At 38.0% G+C, this 17,948-nt stretch overlaps 18 non-coding genes across 18 annotated transcripts; all 18 read left to right on the forward strand.

Moving 5' to 3' along the window:
* Window positions 1–4: 4 nt before the first annotated feature.
* On the forward strand, window positions 5–77 carry trnar-ucg (transfer RNA arginine (anticodon UCG)). Its single transcript has one exon. It is a non-coding gene; the product is annotated as a tRNA-Arg (tRNA).
* A 645-nt stretch (window positions 78–722) lies between these two features.
* trnar-ucg (transfer RNA arginine (anticodon UCG)) lies at window positions 723–795 on the forward strand. Its single transcript has one exon. It is a non-coding gene; the product is annotated as a tRNA-Arg (tRNA).
* A 1,364-nt stretch (window positions 796–2,159) lies between these two features.
* Window positions 2,160–2,232, forward strand: trnar-ucg (transfer RNA arginine (anticodon UCG)). Its single transcript has one exon. It is a non-coding gene; the product is annotated as a tRNA-Arg (tRNA).
* A 646-nt stretch (window positions 2,233–2,878) lies between these two features.
* On the forward strand, window positions 2,879–2,951 carry trnar-ucg (transfer RNA arginine (anticodon UCG)). Its single transcript has one exon. It is a non-coding gene; the product is annotated as a tRNA-Arg (tRNA).
* Window positions 2,952–5,037: 2,086 nt separating this feature from the next.
* On the forward strand, window positions 5,038–5,110 carry trnar-ucg (transfer RNA arginine (anticodon UCG)). The gene has a single exon. It is a non-coding gene; the product is annotated as a tRNA-Arg (tRNA).
* Window positions 5,111–5,756: 646 nt separating this feature from the next.
* Window positions 5,757–5,829, forward strand: trnar-ucg (transfer RNA arginine (anticodon UCG)). The gene has a single exon. It is a non-coding gene; the product is annotated as a tRNA-Arg (tRNA).
* Window positions 5,830–7,915: 2,086 nt separating this feature from the next.
* Window positions 7,916–7,988, forward strand: trnar-ucg (transfer RNA arginine (anticodon UCG)). Its single transcript has one exon. It is a non-coding gene; the product is annotated as a tRNA-Arg (tRNA).
* Window positions 7,989–9,354: 1,366 nt separating this feature from the next.
* Window positions 9,355–9,427, forward strand: trnar-ucg (transfer RNA arginine (anticodon UCG)). Its single transcript has one exon. It is a non-coding gene; the product is annotated as a tRNA-Arg (tRNA).
* A 643-nt stretch (window positions 9,428–10,070) lies between these two features.
* Window positions 10,071–10,143, forward strand: trnar-ucg (transfer RNA arginine (anticodon UCG)). Its single transcript has one exon. It is a non-coding gene; the product is annotated as a tRNA-Arg (tRNA).
* A 646-nt stretch (window positions 10,144–10,789) lies between these two features.
* trnar-ucg (transfer RNA arginine (anticodon UCG)) lies at window positions 10,790–10,862 on the forward strand. The gene has a single exon. It is a non-coding gene; the product is annotated as a tRNA-Arg (tRNA).
* Window positions 10,863–11,505: 643 nt separating this feature from the next.
* trnar-ucg (transfer RNA arginine (anticodon UCG)) lies at window positions 11,506–11,578 on the forward strand. The gene has a single exon. It is a non-coding gene; the product is annotated as a tRNA-Arg (tRNA).
* A 643-nt stretch (window positions 11,579–12,221) lies between these two features.
* On the forward strand, window positions 12,222–12,294 carry trnar-ucg (transfer RNA arginine (anticodon UCG)). The gene has a single exon. It is a non-coding gene; the product is annotated as a tRNA-Arg (tRNA).
* A 646-nt stretch (window positions 12,295–12,940) lies between these two features.
* On the forward strand, window positions 12,941–13,013 carry trnar-ucg (transfer RNA arginine (anticodon UCG)). Its single transcript has one exon. It is a non-coding gene; the product is annotated as a tRNA-Arg (tRNA).
* Window positions 13,014–13,656: 643 nt separating this feature from the next.
* Window positions 13,657–13,729, forward strand: trnar-ucg (transfer RNA arginine (anticodon UCG)). The gene has a single exon. It is a non-coding gene; the product is annotated as a tRNA-Arg (tRNA).
* A 645-nt stretch (window positions 13,730–14,374) lies between these two features.
* trnar-ucg (transfer RNA arginine (anticodon UCG)) lies at window positions 14,375–14,447 on the forward strand. The gene has a single exon. It is a non-coding gene; the product is annotated as a tRNA-Arg (tRNA).
* Window positions 14,448–14,733: 286 nt separating this feature from the next.
* Window positions 14,734–14,806, forward strand: trnar-ucg (transfer RNA arginine (anticodon UCG)). Its single transcript has one exon. It is a non-coding gene; the product is annotated as a tRNA-Arg (tRNA).
* A 1,365-nt stretch (window positions 14,807–16,171) lies between these two features.
* On the forward strand, window positions 16,172–16,244 carry trnar-ucg (transfer RNA arginine (anticodon UCG)). The gene has a single exon. It is a non-coding gene; the product is annotated as a tRNA-Arg (tRNA).
* Window positions 16,245–16,890: 646 nt separating this feature from the next.
* Window positions 16,891–16,963, forward strand: trnar-ucg (transfer RNA arginine (anticodon UCG)). Its single transcript has one exon. It is a non-coding gene; the product is annotated as a tRNA-Arg (tRNA).
* The last annotated feature ends 985 nt before the right edge of the window (window positions 16,964–17,948 follow it).

Consider the following 17,948-nt stretch of genomic DNA (forward strand, 5'->3'; position numbering starts at 1 on the left):
TGTAGACTGCGTGGCCTAATGGATAAGGCGTCTGACTTCGAATCAGAAGATTGAGGGTTCGAGTCCCTTCGTGGTCGTTTAAATTGAATAGCTCAGGTCATTGGGAAATGTTTAACATTTCCCGAAATAAGGTGTTGTTCTTGTTTCTTTGAAAAGCTTGGACATTGTTATGCAACTTTAATAATCTTAAGACGTCGTGGCCTGAGAAACATTGTGTTTGTTTCTGTAGCACAAGATTGAACGATCGAGCCTCTTCGTACTTGTCAAAAATCACCATCTTTCCTCATTCGGACAGGTTCAAAATGTTGATGTCTATTGTTGGAAAGCAAAGTCTGTATGTTGTCATATTGGAGAAACTTGAGTAGTTAGCCTGGCATAGTGGAGAATGTGCCTACCTTCTAATCACAATATTGACGGGTCGAGGCTCTTTGTGATCGTTTAATTTCATTAGCTCAGCTAATTTGGAAATGTTCTTAGTTTCCCGAAATAAGGCTTTGTTCTTGTTGCATTGAAAAGCTCGGACATTGTTATTCAACTTTAATAATCAAAGACTGCAAGGCCTGAGAAATATTCTGTCTGATTCTGCATCGCAAGATGGAGTGATAGAGTGTCTTCCTACTTGTTAAATATCACTAGCTTTCCTCATTCGGACAGGTTCACAATTTGATGTCTATTGTTGCAAAGCAAAATCTGTATGATGTCATATAGGTGTATATGACGTAGACTGCGTGGCCTAATGGATAAGGCGTCTGACTTCGAATCAGAAGATTGAGGGTTCGAGTCCCTTCTTGGTCGTTTAAATTGAATAGCTCAGGTCATTTGGAAATGTTAAAAATTTCCCGAAATAAGGTGTTGTTCTTGTTTCTTTGAAAAGCTAGGACATTGTTATGCAACTTTAATAATCTTAAGACTTCGAGGCCTGAGAAACATTGTGTTTGATTCTCTAGCACAAGATTGAACGATCGAGCCTCTTCGTACTTGTCAAAAATCACCATCTTTCCTCATTCGGACAGGTTCAAAATGTTGATGTCTATTGTTGGAAAGCAAAGTCTGTATGTTGTCATATTGGAGAAACTTGAGTAGTTAGCCTGGCATAGTGGAGAATGTGCCTACCTTCTAATCACAATATTGACGGGTCGAGGCTCTTTGTGATCGTTTAATTTCATTAGCTCAGCTAATTTGGAAATATTCTTAGTTTCCCGAAATAAGGCTTTGTTCTTGTTGCATTGAAAAGCTCGGACATTGTTATTCAACTTTAATAATCAAAGACTGCAAGGCCTGAGAAATATTCTGTCTGATTCTGCATCGCAAGATGGAGTGATAGAGTGTCTTCCTACTTGTTAAATATCACTAGCTTTCCTCATTCGGACAGGTTCACAATTTGATGTCTATTGTTGCAAAGCAAAATCTGTATGATGTCATATAGGTGTACATGACGTAGACTGCGTGGCCTAATGGATAAGGCGTCTGACTTCAAATCAGAAGATTGAGGGTTCGAGTCCCTTCTTGGTCGTTTAAGTTGAATAGCTCAGGTCATTTGAAAATGTTTAACATTTCCCGAAATAAGGTGTTGTTCTTGTTTCTTTGAAAAGCTAGGACATTGTTATGCAACTTTAATAATCTTAAGACTTCGAGGCCTGAGAAACATTGTGTTTGATTCTCTAGCACAACATTGAACGATCGAGCCTCTTCGTACTTGTCAAAAATCACCATCTTTCCTCATTCGGACAGGTTCAAAATGTTGATGTCTATTGTTGGAAAGCAAAGTCTGTATGTTGTCATATTGGAGAAACTTGAGTAGTTAGCCTGGCATAGTGGAGAATGTGCCTACCTTCTAATCACAATATTGACGGGTCGAGGCTCTTTGTGATCGTTTAATTTCATTAGCTCAGCTAATTTGGAAATGTTCTTAGTTTCTCGAAATAAGGCTTTTTTCTTGTTGCATTGAAAAGCTCGGACATTGTTATTCAACTTTAATAATCAAAGACTGCAAGGCCTGAGAAATATTCTGTCTGATTCTGCATCGCAAGATGGAGTGATAGAGTGTCTTCGTACTTGTTAAATATCACTAGCTTTCCTCATTCGGACAGGTTCACAATTTTGATGTCTATTGTTGCAAAGCAAAATCTGTATGATGTCATATAGGTCTATATGATGTAGACTGCGTGGCCTAATGGATAAGGCGTCTGACTTCGAATCAGAAGATTGAGGGTTCTAGTCCCTTCGTGGTCGTTTAAATTGAATAGCTCAGGTCATTTGAAAATGTTTAACATTTCCCGAAATAAGGTGTTGTTCTTGTTTCTTTGAAAAGCTTGGACATTGTTATGCAACTTTAATAATCTTAAGACTTCGTGGCCTGAGAAACATTGTGTTTGATTCTGTAGCACAAGATTGAACGATCGAGCCTCTTCGTACTTGTCAAAAATCACCATCTTTCCTCATTCGGACAGGTTCAAAATGTTGATGTCTATTGTTGGAAAGCAAAGTCTGTATGTTGTCATATTGGAGAAACTTGAGTAGTTACCCTGGCATAGTGGAGAATGTGCCTACCTTCTAATCACAATATTGACGGGTCGAGGCTCTTTGTGATCGTTTAATTTCATTAGCTCAGCTAATTTGGAAATGTTCTTAGTTTCTCGAAATAAGGCTTTTTTCTTGTTGCATTGAAAAGCTCGGACATTGTTATTCAACTTTAATAATCAAAGACTGCAAGGCCTGAGAAATATTCTGTCTGATTCTGCATCGCAAGATGGAGTGATAGAGTGTCTTCGTACTTGTTAAATATCACTAGCTTTCCTCATTCGGACAGGTTCACAATTTTGATGTCTATTGTTGCAAAGCAAAATCTGTATGATGTCATATAGGTGTATATGATGTAGACTGCGTGACCTAATGGATAAGGCGTCTGACTTCGAATCAGAAGATTGAGGGTTCGAGTCCCTTCGTGGTCGTTTAAATTGAATACCTCAGGTCATTTGAAAATGTTTAACATTTCCCGAAATAAGGTGTTGTTCTTGTTTCTTTGAAAAGCTTGGACATTGTTATGCAACTTTAATAATCTTAAGACTTCGTGGCCTGAGAAACATTGTGTTTGATTCTGTAGCACAAGATTGAACGATCGAGCCTCTTCGTACTTGTCAAAAATCACCATCTTTCCTCATTCGGACAGGTTCAAAATGTTGATGTCTATTGTTGGAAAGCAAAGTCTGTATGTTGTCATATTGGAGAAACTTGAGTAGTTAGCCTGGCATAGTGGAGAATGTGCCTACCTTCTAATCACAATATTGACGGGTCGAGGCTCTTTGTGATCGTTTAATTTCATTAGCTCAGCTAATTTGGAAATGTTCTTAGTTTCTCGAAATAAGGCTTTTTTCTTGTTGCATTGAAAAGCTCGGACATTGTTATTCAACTTTAATAATCAAAGACTGCAAGGCCTGAGAAATATTCTGTCTGATTCTGCATCGCAAGATGGAGTGATAGAGTGTCTTCGTACTTGTTAAATATCACTAGCTTTCCTCATTCGGACAGGTTCACAATTTTGATGTCTATTGTTGCAAAGCAAAATCTGTATGATGTCATATAGGTGTATACGAAGTAGACTGCGTGGCCTAATGGATAAGGCGTCTGACTTCGAATCAGAAGATTGAGGGTTCGGGTCCCTTAATTGGTCGTTTAAATTGAATAGCTCAGGTCATTTGGAAATGTTTAAAATTTCCCGAAATAAGGTGTTGTTCTTGTTTCTTTGAAAAGCTAGGACATTGTTATGCAACTTTAATAATCTTAAGACTTCGTGGCCTGAGAAACATTGTGTTTGATTCTGTAGCACAAGATTGAACGATCGAGCCTCTTCCTACTTGTCAAAAATCACCATCTTTCCTCATTCGGACAGGTTCAAAATGTTGATGTCTATTGTTGGAAAGCAAAGTCTGTATGTTGTCATATTGGAGAAACTTGAGTAGTTAGCCTGGCATAGTGGAGAATGTGCCTACCTTCTAATCACAATATTGACGGGTCGAGTCTCTTTGTGATCGTTTAATTTCATTAGCTCAGCTAATTTGGAAATGTTCTTAGTTTCCCGAAATAAGGCTTTGTTCTTGTTGCATTGAAAAGCTCGGACATTGTTATTCAACTTTAATAATCAAAGACTGCAAGGCCTGAGAAATATTCTGTCTGATTCTGCATCGCAAGATGGAGTGATAGAGTGTCTTCGTACTTGTTAAATATCACTAGCTTTCCTCATTCGGACAGGTTCACAATTTTGATGTCTATTGTTGCAAAGCAAAATCTGTATGATGTCATATAGATGTATACAAAGTAGACTGCGTGGCCTAATGGATAAGGCATCTGACTTCGAATCAGAAGATTGAGGGTTCGAGTCCCTTAATTGTTCGTTTAAATTGAATAGCTCAGGTCATTTGGAATTGTTTAAAATTTCCCGAAATAAGGTGTTGTTCTTGTTTCTTTGAAAAGCTAGGACATTGTTATGCAACTTTAATAATCTTAAGACTTCGTGGCCTGAGAAACATTGTGTTTGATTCTGTAGCACAAGATTGAACGATCGAGCCTCTTCCTACTTGTCAAAAATCACCATCTTTCCTCATTCGGACAGGTTCAAAATGTTGATGTCTATTGTTGGAAAGCAAAGGCTGTATGTTGTCATTTTGGAGAAACTTGAGTAGTTAGCCTGGCGTAGTGGAGAATGTGCCGACCTTCTAATTAAAATATTGACGGGTCGAGTCTCTTTGTGATCGTTTAATTTCATTAGCTCAGCTAATTTGGAAATGTTCTTAGTTTCCCGAAATATGGCTTTGTTCTTGTTGCATTGAAAAGCTCGGACATTGTTATTCAACTTTAATAATCAAAGACTGCAAGGCCTGAGAAATATTCTGTCTCATTCTGCATCGCAAGATGGAGTGATAGAGTGTCTTCGTACTTGTTAAATATCACTAGCTTTCCTCATTCGGACAGGTTAACAATTTTGATGTCTATTGTTGCAAAGCAAAATCTGTATGATGTCATATAGGTCTATATGATGTAGACTGCGTGGCCTAATGGATAAGGCGTCTGACTTCGAATCAGAAGATTGAGGGTTCGAGTCCCTTCGTGGTCGTTTAAATTGAACAGCTCAGATCTTTTGGAAATGTTAAAAATTTCCTGAAATAAGGTGTTGTTCTTCTTTCTTTGAAAAGCTAGGACATTGTTATGCAACTTTAATAATCTTAAGACTTCGAGGCCTGAGAAACATTGTGTTTGATTCTGTAGCACAAGATTGAACGATCGAGCCTCTTCCTACTTGTCAAAAATCACCATCTTTCCTCATTCGGACAGGTTCAAAATGTTGATGTCTATTGTTGGAAAGCAAAGTCTGTATGTTGTCATATTGGAGAAACTTGAGTAGTTAGCCTGGCATAGTGGAGAATGTGCCTACCTTCTAATCACAATATTGACGGGTCGAGTCTCTTTGTGATGGTTTAATTTCATTAGCTCAGCTAATTTGGAAATGTTCTTAGTTTCCCGAAATAAGGCTTTGTTCTTGTTGCATTGAAAAGCTCGGACATTGTTATTCAACTTTAATAATCAAAGACTGCAAGGCCTGAGAAATATTCTGTCTGATTCTGCATCGCAAGATGGAGTGATAGAGTGTCTTCGTACTTGTTAAATATCACTAGCTTTCCTCATTCGGACAGGTTCACAATTTTGATGTCTATTGTTGCAAAGCAAAATCTGTATGATGTCATATAGGTCTATACGACGTAGACTGCGTGGCCTAATGCATAAGGCGTCTGACTTCGAATCAGAAGATTGAGGGTTCGAGTCCCTTCGTGGTCGTTTAAATTGAATAGCTCAGGTCATTTGAAAATGTTTAACATTTCCCGAAATAAGGTGTTGTTCTTGTTTCTTTGAAAAGCTTGGACATTGTTATGCAACTTTAATAATCTTAAGACTTCGTGGCCTGAGAAACATTGTGTTTGATTCTGTAGCACAAGATTGAACGATCGAGCCTCTTCGTACTTGTCAAAAATCACCATCTTTCCTCATTCGGACAGGTTCAAAATGTTGATGTCTATTGTTGGAAAGCAAAGTCTGTATGTTGTCATTTTGGAGAAACTTGAGTAGTTAGCCTCGCATAGTGGAGAATGTGCCTACCTTCTAATCACAATATTGACTGGTCGAGTCTCTTTGTGATCGTTTAATTTCATTAGCTCAGCTAATTTGGAAATGTTCTTAGTTTCCCGAAATAAGGCTTTGTTCTTGTTGCATTGAAAAGCTCGGACATTGTTATTCAACTTTAATAATCAAAGACTGCAAGGCCTGAGAAATATTCTGTCTGATTCTGCATCGCAAGATGGAGTGATAGAGTGTCTTCGTACTTGTTAAATATCAGTAGCTTTCCTCATTCGGACAGGTTCACAATTTTGATGTCTATTGTTGCAAAGCAAAATCTGTATGATGTCATATAGGTGTATACGAAGTAGACTGCGTGGCCTAATGGATAAGGCGTCTGACTTCGAATCAGAAGATTGAGGGTTCGGGTCCCTTAATTGGTCGTTTAAATTGAATAGCTCAGGTCATTTGGAAATGTTTAAAATTTCCCGAAATAAGGTGTTGTTCTTGTTTCTTTGAAAAGCTAGGACATTGTTATGCAACTTTAATAATCTTAAGACTTCGTGGCCTGAGAAACATTGTGTTTGATTCTGTAGCACAAGATTGAACGATCGAGCCTCTTCCTACTTGTCAAAAATCACCATCTTTCCTCATTCGGACAGGTTCAAAATGTTGATGTCTATTGTTGGAAAGCAAAGTCTGTATGTTGTCATATTGGAGAAACTTGAGTAGTTAGCCTGGCATAGTGGAGAATGTGCCTACCTTCTAATCACAATATTGACGGGTCGAGTCTCTTTGTGATCGTTTAATTTCATTAGCTCAGCTAATTTGGAAATGTTCTTAGTTTCCCGAAATAAGGCTTTGTTCTTGTTGCATTGAAAAGCTCGGACATTGTTATTCAACTTTAATAATCAAAGACTGCAAGGCCTGAGAAATATTCTGTCTGATTCTGCATCGCAAGATGGAGTGATAGAGTGTCTTCGTACTTGTTAAATATCACTAGCTTTCCTCATTCGGACAGGTTCACAATTTTGATGTCTATTGTTGCAAAGCAAAATCTGTATGATGTCATATAGATGTATACAAAGTAGACTGCGTGGCCTAATGGATAAGGCATCTGACTTCGAATCAGAAGATTGAGGGTTCGAGTCCCTTAATTGTTCGTTTAAATTGAATAGCTCAGGTCATTTGGAATTGTTTAAAATTTCCCGAAATAAGGTGTTGTTCTTGTTTCTTTGAAAAGCTAGGACATTGTTATGCAACTTTAATAATCTTAAGACTTCGTGGCCTGAGAAACATTGTGTTTGATTCTGTAGCACAAGATTGAACGATCGAGCCTCTTCCTACTTGTCAAAAATCACCATCTTTCCTCATTCGGACAGGTTCAAAATGTTGATGTCTATTGTTGGAAAGCAAAGGCTGTATGTTGTCATTTTGGAGAAACTTGAGTAGTTAGCCTGGCGTAGTGGAGAATGTGCCGACCTTCTAATTAAAATATTGACGGGTCGAGTCTCTTTGTGATCGTTTAATTTCATTAGCTCAGCTAATTTGGAAATGTTCTTAGTTTCCCGAAATATGGCTTTGTTCTTGTTGCATTGAAAAGCTCGGACATTGTTATTCAACTTTAATAATCAAAGACTGCAAGGCCTGAGAAATATTCTGTCTCATTCTGCATCGCAAGATGGAGTGATAGAGTGTCTTCGTACTTGTTAAATATCACTAGCTTTCCTCATTCGGACAGGTTAACAATTTTGATGTCTATTGTTGCAAAGCAAAATCTGTATGATGTCATATAGGTCTATATGATGTAGACTGCGTGGCCTAATGGATAAGGCGTCTGACTTCGAATCAGAAGATTGAGGGTTCGAGTCCCTTCGTGGTCGTTTAAATTGAACAGCTCAGATCTTTTGGAAATGTTAAAAATTTCCTGAAATAAGGTGTTGTTCTTCTTTCTTTGAAAAGCTAGGACATTGTTATGCAACTTTAATAATCTTAAGACTTCGAGGCCTGAGAAACATTGTGTTTGATTCTGTAGCACAAGATTGAACGATCGAGCCTCTTCCTACTTGTCAAAAATCACCATCTTTCCTCATTCGGACAGGTTCAAAATGTTGATGTCTATTGTTGGAAAGCAAAGTCTGTATGTTGTCATATTGGAGAAACTTGAGTAGTTAGCCTGGCATAGTGGAGAATGTGCCTACCTTCTAATCACAATATTGACGGGTCGAGTCTCTTTGTGATGGTTTAATTTCATTAGCTCAGCTAATTTGGAAATGTTCTTAGTTTCCCGAAATAAGGCTTTGTTCTTGTTGCATTGAAAAGCTCGGACATTGTTATTCAACTTTAATAATCAAAGACTGCAAGGCCTGAGAAATATTCTGTCTGATTCTGCATCGCAAGATGGAGTGATAGAGTGTCTTCGTACTTGTTAAATATCACTAGCTTTCCTCATTCGGACAGGTTCACAATTTTGATGTCTATTGTTGCAAAGCAAAATCTGTATGATGTCATATAGATGTATACGAAGTAGACTGCGTGGCCTAATGGATAAGGCGTCTGACTTCGAATCAGAAGATTGAGGGTTCGAGTCCCTTAATTGGTCGTTTAAATTGAATAGCTCAGGTCATTTGGAATTGTTTAAAATTTCCCGAAATAAGGTGTTGTTCTTGTTTCTTTGAAAAGCTAGGACATTGTTATGCAACTTTAATAATCTTAAGACTTCGTGGCCTGAGAAACATTGTGTTTGATTCTGTAGCACAAGATTGAACGATCGAGCCTCTTCCTACTTGTCAAAAATCACCATCTTTCCTCATTCGGACAGGTTCAAAATGTTGATGTCTATTGTTGGAAAGCAAAGTCTGTATGTTGTCATATTGGAGAAACTTGAGTAGTTAGCCTGGCATAGTGGAGAATGTGCCTACCTTCTAATCACAATATTGACGGGTCGAGTCTCTTTGTGATGGTTTAATTTCATTAGCTCAGCTAATTTGGAAATGTTCTTAGTTTCCCGAAATAAGGCTTTGTTCTTGTTGCATTGAAAAGCTCGGACATTGTTATTCAACTTTAATAATCAAAGACTGCAAGGCCTGAGAAATATTCTGTCTGATTCTGCATCGCAAGATGGAGTGATAGAGTGTCTTCGTACTTGTTAAATATCACTAGCTTTCCTCATTCGGACAGGTTCACAATTTTGATGTCTATTGTTGCAAAGCAAAATCTGTATGATGTCATATAGGCGTATATGATGTAGACTGCGTGGCCTAATGGATAAGGCATCTGACTTCGAATCAGAAGATTGAGGGTTCGAGTCCCTTCGTGGTCGTTTAAATTGAATAGCTCAGGTCATTTGGAAATGTTTAAAATTTCCCGAAATAAGGTGTTGTTCTTGTTTCTTTGAAAAGCTAGGACATTGTTATGCAACTTTAATAATCTTAAGACTTCGTGGCCTGAGAAACATTGTGTTTGATTCTGTAGCACAAGATTGAACGATCGAGCCTCTTCCTACTTGTCAAAAATCACCATCTTTCCTCATTCGGACAGGTTCAAAATGTTGTCTATTGTTGGAAAGCAAAGTCTGTATGTTGTCATATTGGAGAAACTAGAGTAGTTAGCCTGGCATAGTGGAGAATGTGCCTACCTTCTAATCACAATATTGACGGGTCGAGTCTCTTTGTGATCGTTTAATTTCATTAGCTCAGCTAATTTGTAAATGTTCTTAGTTTCCCGAAATAAGGCTTTGTTCTTGTTGCATTGAAAAGCTCGGACATTGTTATTCAACTTTAATAATCAAAGACTGCAAGGCCTGAGAAATATTCTGTCTGATTCTGCATCGCAAGATGGAGTGATAGAGTGTCTTCGTACTTGTTAAATATCACTAGCTTTCCTCATTCGGACAGGTTCACAATTTTGATGTCTATTGTTGCAAAGCAAAATCTGTATGATGTCATATAGGTGTATATGATGTAGACTGCGTGGCCTAATGGATAAGGCGTCTGACTTCGAATCAGAAGATTGAGGGTTCGAGTCCCTTCGTGGTCGTTTAAATTGAATAGCTCAAGTCATTTGGAAATGTTTAAAATTTCCCGAAATAAGGTGTTGTTCTTGTTTCTTTGAAAAGCTAGGACATTGTTATGCAACTTTAATAATCTTAAGACTTCGAGGCCTGAGAAACATTGTGTTTGATTCTGTAGCACAAGATTGAACGATCGAGCCTCTTCGTTCTTGTCAAAAATCACCATCTTTGCTCATTCGGACAGGTTCAAAATGTTGATGTCTATTGTTGGAAAGCAAAGTCTGTATGTTGTCATATTAGAGAAACTTGAGTAGTTAGCCTGGCATAGTGGAGAATGTGCCTACCTTCGAATCACAATATTGACGGGTCGAGTCTCTTTGTGATCGTTTAATTTCATTAGCTCAGCTAATTTGGAAATGTTCTTAGTTTCCCGAAATAAGGCTTTGTTCTTGTTGCATTGAAAAGCTTGGACATTGTTATTCAACTTTAATAATCAAAGACTGCAAGGCCTGAGAAATATTCTGTCTGATTCTGCATCGCAAGATGGAGTGATAGAGTGTCTTCGTACTTGTTAAATATCACTAGCTTTCCTCATTCGGACAGGTTCACAATTTTGATGTCTATTGTTGCAAAGCAAAATCTGTATGATGTCATATAGGTGTATATGATGTAGACTGCGTGGCCTAATGGATAAGGCATCTGACTTCGAATCAGAAGATTGAGGGTTCGAGTCCCTTCGTGGTCGTTTAAATGGAATAGCTCAGGTCATTTGGAAATGTTTAAAATTTCCCGAAATAAGGTGTTGTTCTTGTTTCTTTGAAAAGCTAGGACATTGTTATGCAACTTTAATAATCTTAAGACTTCGTGGCCTGAGAAACATTGTGTTTGATTCTGTAGCACAAGATTGAACGATCGAGCCTCTTCCTACTTGTCAAAAATCACCATCTTTCCTCATTCGGACAGGTTCAAAATGTTGTCTATTGTTGGAAAGCAAATTCTGTATGTTGTCATATTGGAGAAACTAGAGTAGTTAGCCTGGCATAGTGGAGAATGTGCCTACCTTCGAATTACAATATTGACGGGTCGAGTCTCTTTGTGATCGTTTAATTTCATTAGCTCAGCTAATTTGGAAATGTTCTTAGTTTCTCGAAATAAGGCTTTTTTCTTGTTGCATTGAAAAGCTCGGACATTCTTATTCAACTTTAATAATCAAAGACTGCAAGGCCTGAGAAATATTCTGTCTGATTCTGCATCGCAAGATGGAGTGATAGAGTGTCTTCGTACTTGTCAAATATCACTAGCTTTCCTCATTCGGACAGGTTCACAATTTTGATGTCTATTGTTGCAAAGCAAAATCTGTATGATGTCATATAGGTGTATATGATGTAGACTGCGTGGCCTAATGGATAAGGCATCTGACTTCGAATCAGAAGATTGAGGGTTCGAGTCCCTTCGTGGTCGTTTAAATTGAATAGCTCAGGTCATTTGGAAATGTTTAAAATTTCCCGAAATAAGGTGTTGTTCTTGTTTCTTTGAAAAGCTAGGACATTGTTATGCAACTTTAATAATCTTAAGACTTCGTGGCCTGAGAAACATTGTGTTTGATTCTGTAGCACAAGATTGAACGATCGAGCCTCTTCCTACTTGTCAAAAATCACCATCTTTCCTCATTCGGACAGGTTCAAAATGTTGTCTATTGTTGGAAAGCAAAGTCTGTATGTTGTCATATTGGAGAAACTAGAGTAGTTAGCCTGGCATAGTGGAGAATGTGCCTACCTTCTAATCACAATATTGACGGGTCGAGTCTCTTTGTGATCGTTTAATTTCATTAGCTCAGCTAATTTGGAAATGTTCTTAGTTTCCCGAAATAAGGCTTTGTTCTTGTTGCATTGAAAAGCTCGGACATTGTTATTCAACTTTAATAATCAAAGACTGCAAGGCCTGAGAAATATTCTGTCTGATTCTGCATCGCAAGATGGAGTGATAGAGTGTCTTCGTACTTGTTAAATATCACTAGCTTTCCTCATTCGGACAGGTTCACAATTTTGATGTCTATTGTTGCAAAGCAAAATCTGTATGATGTCATATAGGTGTATATGATGTAGACTGCGTGGCCTAATGGATAAGGCGTCTGACTTCGAATCAGAAGATTGAGGGTTCGAGTCCCTTCGTGGTTGTTTAAATTGAATAGCTCAGGTCGTTTGGAAATGTTTAAAATTTCACGAAATAAGGTGTTGTTCTTGTTTCTTTGAAAAGCTAGGACATTGTTATGCAACTTTAATAATCTTAAGACTTCGTGGCCTGAGAAACATTGTGTTTGATTCTGTAGCACAAGATTGAACGATCGAGCCTCTTCCTACTTGTCAAAAATCACCATCTTTCCTCATTCGGACAGGTTCAAAATGTTGATGTCTATTGTTGGAAAGCAAAGTCTGTATGTTGTCATATTGGAGAAACTTGAGTAGTTAGCCTGGCATAGTGGAGAATGTGCCTACCTTCTAATCACAATATTGACGGGTCGAGTCTCTTTGTGATCGTTTAATTTCATTAGCTCAGCTAATTTGGAAATGTTCTTAGTTTCCCGAAATAAGGCTTTGTTCTTGTTGCATTGAAAAGCTCGGACATTGTTATTCAACTTTAATAATCAAAGACTGCAAGGCCTGAGAAATATTCTGTCTGATTCTGCATCGCAAGATGGAGTGATAGAGTGTCTTCGTACTTGTTAAATATCACTAGCTTTCCTCATTCGGACAGGTTCACAATTTTGATGTCTATTGTTGCAAAGCAAAATCTGTATGATGTCATATAGATGTATACGAAGTAGACTGCGTGGCCTAATGGATAAGGCGTCTGACTTCGAATCAGAAGATTGAGGGTTCGAGTCCCTTCGTGGTCGTTTAAATTGAATAGCTCAATTTTGAAAATGTTTAACATTTCCCGAAATAAGGTGTTGTTCTTGTTTCTTTGAAAAGCTTGGACATTGTTATGCAACTTTAATAATCTTAAGACTTCGTGGCCTGAGAAACATTGTGTTTGATTCTGTAGCACAAGATTGAACGATCGAGCCTCTTCGTACTTGTCAAAAATCACCATCTTTCCTCATTCGGACAGGTTCAAAATGTTGATGTCTATTGTTGGAAAGCAAAGTCTGTATGTTGTCATATTGGAGAAACTTGAGTAGTTAGCCTGGCATAGTGGAGAATGTGCCTACCTTCTAATCACAATATTGACGGGTCGAGGCTCTTTGTGATCGTTTTATTTCATTAGCTCAGCTAATTTGGAAATGTTCTTAGTTTCCCGAAATAAGGCTTTGTTCTTGTTGCATTGAAAAGCTCGGACATTGTTATTCAACTTTAATAATCAAAGACTGCAAGGCCTGAGAAATATTCTGTCTGATTCTGCATCGCAAGATGGAGTGATAGAGTGTCTTCCTACTTGTTAAATATCACTAGCTTTCCTCATTCGGACAGGTTCACAATTTTGATGTCTATTGTTGCAAAGCAAAATCTGTATGATGTCATATAGGTCTATATGACGTAGACTGCGTGGCCTAATGGATAAGGCGTCTGACTTCGAATCAGAAGATTGAGGGTTCGAGTCCCTTCGTGGTCGTTTAAATTGAATAGCTCAGGTCATTTGAAAATGTTTAACATTTCCCGAAATAAGGTGTTGTTCTTGTTTCTTTGAAAAGCTTGGACATTGTTATGCAACTTTAATAATCTTAAGACTTCGTGGCCTGAGAAACATTGTGTTTGATTCTGTAGCACAAGATTGAACGATCGAGCCTCTTCGTACTTGTCAAAAATCACCATCTTTCCTCATTCGGACAGGTTCAAAATGTTGATGTCTATTGTTGGAAAGCAAAGTCTGTATGTTGTCATATTGGAGAAACTTGAGTAGTTAGCCTGGCATAGTGGAGAATGTGCCTACCTTCTAATCACAATATTGACGGGTCGAGGCTCTTTGTGATCGTTTAATTTCATTAGCTCAGCTAATTTGGAAATGTTCTTAGTTTCCCGAAATAAGGCATTGTTCTTGTTGCATTGAAAAGCTCGGACATTGTTATTCAACTTTAATAATCAAAGACTGCAAGGCCTGAGAAATATTCTGTCTGATTCTGCATCGCAAGATGGAGTGATAGAGTGTCTTCCTACTTGTTAAATATCACTAGCTTTCCTCATTCGGACAGGTTCACAATTTGATGTCTATTGTTGCAAAGCAAAATCTGTATGATGTCATATAGGTGCATATGATGTAGACTGCGTGGCCTAACGGATAAGGCGTCTGACTTCGAATCAGAAGATTGAGGGTTCGAGTCCCTTCGTGGTCGTTTAAATTGAATACCTCAGGTCATTTGAAAATGTTTAAAATTTCCCGAAATAAGGTATTGTTCTTGTTTCTTTGAAAAGCTAGGACATTGTTATGCAACTTTAATAATCTTAAGACTTCGAGGCCTGAGAAACATTGTGTTTGATTCTGTAGCACAAGATTGAGTGATAGAGTGTCTTCCTACTTGTTAAATATCACTAGCTTTCCTCATTCGGACAGGTTCACAATTTGATGTCTATTGTTGCAAAGCAAAATCTGTATGATGTCATATAGGTGTATATGACGTAGACTGCGTGGCCTAATGGATAAGGCGTCTGACTTCGAATCAGAAGATTGAGGGTTCGAGTCCCTTCGTGGTCGTTTAATTTGAATAGCTCAGGTCATTTGAAAATGTTTAACATTTCCCGAAATAAGGTGTTGTTCTTGTTTCTTTGAAAAGCTAGGACATTGTTATGCAACTTTAATAATCTTAAGACTTCGTGGCCTGAGAAACATTGTGTTTGATTCTGTAGCACAAGATTGAACGATCGAGCCTCTTCGTACTTGTCAAAAATCACCATCTTTCCTCATTCGGACAGGTTCAAAATGTTGATGTCTATTGTTGGAAAGCAAAGGCTGTATGTTGTCATTTTGGAGAAACTTGAGTAGTTAGCCTGGCGTAGTGGAGAATGTGCCGACCTTCTAATCACAATATTGACGGGTCGAGGCTCTTTGTGATCGTTTAATTTCATTAGCTCAGCTAATTTGGAAATGTTCTTAGTTTCCCGAAATAAGGCTTTGTTCTTGTTGCATTGAAAAGCTCGGACATTGTTATTCAACTTTAATAATCAAAGACTGCAAGGCCTGAGAAATATTCTGTCTCATTCTGCATCGCAAGATGGAGTTATAGAGTGTCTTCCTACTTGTTAAATATCACTAGCTTTCCTCATTCGGACAGGTTCACAATTTGATGTCTATTGTTGCAAAGCAAAATCTGTATGTTGTCATATAGGTGTATATGACGTAGACTGCGTGGCCTAATGGATAAGGCGTCTGACTTTGAATCAGAAGATTGAGGGTTCGAGTCCCTTAATTGGTCGTTTAAATTGAATAGCTCAGATCTTTTGGAAATGTTAAAAATTTCCTGAAATAAGGTGTTGTTCTTCTTTCTTTGAAAAGCTAGGACATTGTTATGCAACTTTAATAATCTTAAGACTTCGAGGCCTGAGAAACATTGTGTTTGATTCTGTAGCACAAGATTGAACGACCGAGCCTCTTCCTACTTGTCAAAAATCACCATCTTTCCTCATTCGGACAGGTTCAAAATGTTGATGTCTATTGTTGGAAAGCAAAGTCTGTATGTTGTCATATTGGAGAAACTTGAGTAGTTAGCCTGGCATAGTGGAGAATGTGCCTACCTTCTAATCACAATATTGACGGGTCGAGTCTCTTTGTGATGGTTTAATTTCATTAGCTCAGCTAATTTGGAAATGTTCTTAGTTTCCCGAAATAAGGCTTTGTTCTTGTTGCATTGAAAAGCTCGGACATTGTTATTCAACTTTAATAATCAAAGACTGCGAGGCCTGAGAAATATTCTGTCTGATTCTGCATCGCAAGATGGAGTGATAGAGTGTCTTCGTACTTGTTAAATATCACTAGCTTTCCTCATTCGGACAGGTTCACAATTTTGATGTCTATTGTTGCAAAGCAAAATCTGTATGATGTCATATAGGTCTATATGATGTAGACTGCGTGGCCTAATGCATAAGGCGTCTGACTTCGAATCAGAAGATTGAGGGTTCGAGTCCCTTCGTGGTCGTTTAAATTGAATAGCTCAGGTCATTTGAAAATGTTTAACATTTCCCGAAATAAGGTGTTGTTCTTGTTTCTTTGAAAAGCTTGGACATTGTTATGCAACTTTAATAATCTTAAGACTTCGTGGCCTGAGAAACATTGTGTTTGATTCTGTAGCACAAGATTGAACGATCGAGCCTCTTCGTACTTGTCAAAAATCACCATCTTTCCTCATTCGGACAGGTTCAAAATGTTGATGTCTATTGTTGGAAAGCAAAGTCTGTATGTTGTCATATTGGAGAAACTTGAGTAGTTAGCCTGGCATAGTGGAGAATGTGCCTACCTTCTAATCACAATATTGACGGGTCGAGGCTCTTTGTGATCGTTTAATTTCATTAGCTCAGCTAATTTGGAAATGTTCTTAGTTTCCCGGAATATGGCTTTGTTCTTGTTGCATTGAAAAGCTCGGACATTGTTATTCAACTTTAATAATCAAAGACTGCAAGGCCTGAGAAATATTCTGTCTGATTCTGCATCGCAAGATGGAGTGATAGAGTGTCTTCGTACTTGTTAAATATCACTAGCTTTCCTCATTCGGACAGGTTCACAATTTTGATGTCTATTGTTGCAAAGCAAAATCTGTATGATGTCATATAGGTATATATGATGTAGACTGCGTGGCCTAATGGATAAGGCGTCTGACTTCGAATCAGAAGATTGAGGGTTCGAGTCCCTTCGTGGTTGTTTAAATTGAATAGCTCAGGTCATTTGGAAATGTTTAACATTTCACGAAATAAGGTGTTGTTCTTGTTTCTTTGAAAAGCTAGGACATTGTTATGCAACTTTAATAATCTTAAGACTTCGTGGCCTGAGAAACATTGTGTTTGATTCTGTAGCACAAGATTGAACGATCGAGCCTCTTCCTACTTGTCAAAAATCACCATCTTTCCTCATTCGGACAGGTTCAAAATGTTGATGTCTATTGTTGGAAAGCAAAGTCTGTATGTTGTCATATTGGAGAAACTTGAGTAGTTAGCCTGGCATAGTGGAGAATGTGCCTACCTTCTAATCACAATATTGACGGGTCGAGTCTCTTTGTGATCGTTTAATTTCATTAGCTCAGCTAATTTGGAAATGTTCTTAGTTTCCCGAAATAAGGCTTTGTTCTTGTTGCATTGAAAAGCTCGGACATTGTTATTCAACTTTAATAATCAAAGACTGCAAGGCCTGAGAAATATTCTGTCTGATTCTGCATCGCAAGATGGAGTGATAGAGTGTCTTCGTACTTGTTAAATATCACTAGCTTTCCTCATTCGGACAGGTTCACAATTTTGATGTCTATTGTTGCAAAGCAAAATCTGTATGATGTCATATAGATGTATACGAAGTAGACTGCGTGGCCTAATGGATAAGGCGTCTGACTTCGAATCAGAAGATTGAGGGTTCGAGTCCCTTAATTGGTCGTTTAAATTGAATAGCTCAGGTCATTTGGAATTGTTTAAAATTTCCCGAAATAAGGTGTTGTTCTTGTTTCTTTGAAAAGCTAGGACATTGTTATGCAACTTTAATAATCTTAAGACTTCGTGGCCTGAGAAACATTGTGTTTGATTCTGTAGCACAAGATTGAACGATCGAGCCTCTTCCTACTTGTCAAAAATCACCATCTTTCCTAATTCGGACAGGTTCAAAATGTTGATGTCTATTGTTGGAAAGCAAAGGCTGTATGTTG

This window comes from Salmo salar, chromosome 01 (assembly GCF_965601325.2).
Source record: "Salmo salar chromosome 01, fSalSal1, whole genome shotgun sequence".
Classification (NCBI taxonomy): Eukaryota; Metazoa; Chordata; class Actinopteri; order Salmoniformes; family Salmonidae; genus Salmo; species Salmo salar.